Genomic DNA, 2,500 nt, shown 5'->3' with positions numbered 1-2,500 from the left:
GCTGCACTCTCAAGCAACCCGACTCTAAGGAGAGATCCTCCCGAGACGCGCACCGGTCGCTACGGGCCTGGCACCCTCTGCGGGTAAGTGGCCCCATTCAAGATGGACTTGACGCGACGCGGCACCTCGGATAAGCGGACCCTCCCAAACACCACATTTCCTGCGGCGGAACCGCGGGATTCGGTGCTGGGCTCTTTCCTGTTCGCTCGCCGCTACTAAGGAAATCCTGGTTAGTTTCTTTTCCTCCGCTTAATAATATGCTTAAATTCAGCGGGTGATCTCGCCTGCTCTGAGGTCGTCAAAAGAAATTGTCGCGAGGCTGTACTATATATATATAATACGAAGAAGGCGAGACGACGACGACGACGACGCGAGAGAAAAGAGAAACGCAACGCGGCGAAACGCCGCGCGCGAGCGCTTGGTTAGACTACGCCGCGTGCCCCGGTCAAGAGCTGCTACCATACATAGCGCTTTCGTGGACTCGGGAACACGCGCGGTCGAACCGCGCGCGATCTCTCACCTCGCACACACTTTTGCTGCGCAGGGGGCGATCGGTGCACGCAAAATATTTGAAAGAAGAGACGAAGGGAAAATGAGAAAACGAACGAGGCAGAGAGAACAACCGCGAGAGCGCGGTGGTCTTTCGTCGACGTTGCGTCAACCGCGCCGCGATCCGCGCGCCCGCGCGCGCCAACCAACCGACCACGACGACAACTGGCCAGCCAGCCCGACGCGAACGTCGGAGGCCGGTTTTCGCGTCGTGGTGGCGTCGGCAACGCGACTGCGGCGGCGGCCGGCAGCAGCTGCAGCGGCGACGACCACTTCTCTCTCTTATAATACGGTCAGGTTCTCTCGTATCTTTGCTTCGTCGTATATATCTCTAAAACCTCCTCTCGAGTTTCCTTTGCGTTGGCGGCGGTAAAGCGACGATATGCGCTCTGTGCAGAAGGAGAACGAGGAGGCGCGCGATTATCTCGCGGCTTCTATTCTCTCCGATCTTCATTCGAAGAAGGAGAGGAAAACTCAAACTCGGTTCTCCGCGCTCCTTATGAACTACTTTCCGTGGATCAGCCTTGATCCCGCGCGCGCCGCAAGCGGCACACAGGCCACCTTCCGGGAGTACAAGCGCGAACGAATTGTCGGCTTGTTTCACCCCGGGCGGCGGCGCGCGAGAGGCAGATCTACTCTTTTTCGTTCGGCGCGTATATACGTATAACGTATAAACTCCTTGCAAGAGCTCGCCACGTTTATCACCACCGCGCACGTCCTTCCCTCCCGTGCGTGTGTGCGTGCGTGCGTCTCTCTGCGATTCTCGATCGCATCTTTCGGTCGGTCGTCGTTCATTCGTTCGACCCTCAAACCTCGTTATTTCGGACGACGCCCAACGGGGGCGCGAGAGTACGCCGCCGTTCCGCGAGTATAGAGAGAGCGCGCGCAGAGAGCGCGAGAGCCTTCGTAAAACCCTGATGGAATCCAGCAACTCGCCGCGTGGATAGCGTGCGTAGTGTGCCTGATACCCCGGGGAAGGCGTCATCGACGACTCCTCGCTTCTCTTCTCTTTTCTCGTGGATGCGGGTATAACTCTCTCGCCGGCCGCCGCGATCGGGCGAACGTCCAACGAATCGCTCGTACGCGGCCGTCGAAACGGCGCGCGCAAGCAGTTTGTCTTCGATAAACGACCCTCAGCCAGGCGTGGTCCGGGAATTGTATCCGTGGACCGCAATGTGCGTTCGAAATGTCGATGTTCATGTGTCCTGCAGTTCACAAGTTGACGCGCAATTAGCTGCGTTCTTCATCGACCCACGAGCCAAGTGATCCACCGTTCAGGGTAATCGTTCCTTCGCGCACCAAGTACGCTCTATCAAGGAATAGACAACAATGTGCGTTTTCTTCGTTTTGGCCCTTCGATCAGCCTGGCCGCGCGTCCGAGCACGCGCGGACCGCCGCCCCTGTTACAGGGGCTACGGCACAATAATGGAGAGAGAGGGAGACGTCGGTTGTCGGCGCGGTGCGAAAACCAGGTTGCGTCTTCGCGAAGCGAGAGCCGGGGCGGAACTCTTTGAAAACCATCGGGGTCGAAAATGACTAGCATATTCGACGAACCCTTCAGCGCGCGCGATCGCGCGCGCGCGGGACCGGAGGAAGAGCAGCGGCGAGAATCGTCGCACTCTCCACTCCTCGCCCGGCGCGCACGACGACGCGGCAGCATAGGTTACCACCGGTGCGCGGCGCATTCGCGCGCACCGCAACGCGTCCGAATCGCGGAGATAGAGGCAGCGCGCGAGCGCGCCTCCGTAGTCTCCTTCACCGATCCTGATCCGCGAGCGGGCGCGCATATAGATGCACCTTCGCGCTCCTCCTGGATTCGCACAACGAGACCAACCGGCCGCGCTAGCCCCGGCTAAGGGGCGCGCTGAGCGCGGCGGTCCGCGCAACGGGTCGTTCGAAGCGCGCGAGAGACAGAGAGTCGGAGAATCTCCGCAGGAAACGAGAGAGAGAG

The 2,500-nt window shown here is 59.8% G+C and overlaps 2 non-coding genes across 2 annotated transcripts in view; both read right to left on the bottom strand.

The window, feature by feature from the left end:
* LOC139113032 (large subunit ribosomal RNA) overlaps positions 1–298 on the bottom strand; it is a 4,057-nt gene extending 3,759 nt beyond the window's left edge. Inside the window, exon 1 of the ribosomal RNA XR_011547590.1 lies at positions 1–298. This exon is cut by the window's left edge and continues 3,759 nt beyond it. This is a non-coding gene — a ribosomal RNA (large subunit ribosomal RNA).
* A 1,378-nt stretch (positions 299–1,676) lies between these two features.
* On the bottom strand, positions 1,677–1,831 carry LOC139113033 (5.8S ribosomal RNA). The gene has a single exon (XR_011547591.1). It is a non-coding gene; the product is annotated as a 5.8S ribosomal RNA (ribosomal RNA).
* Positions 1,832–2,500: the final 669 nt, after the last annotated feature.

The sequence above is a fragment of the Cardiocondyla obscurior genome, unplaced genomic scaffold (genome assembly GCF_019399895.1).
Source record: "Cardiocondyla obscurior isolate alpha-2009 unplaced genomic scaffold, Cobs3.1 scaffold99_0_44293, whole genome shotgun sequence".
Lineage (NCBI taxonomy): Eukaryota > Metazoa > Arthropoda > Insecta > Hymenoptera > Formicidae > Cardiocondyla > Cardiocondyla obscurior.
Note: the sequence above shows the minus strand (reverse complement) of the source record. Positions and strands in the feature narration are given on the sequence as shown.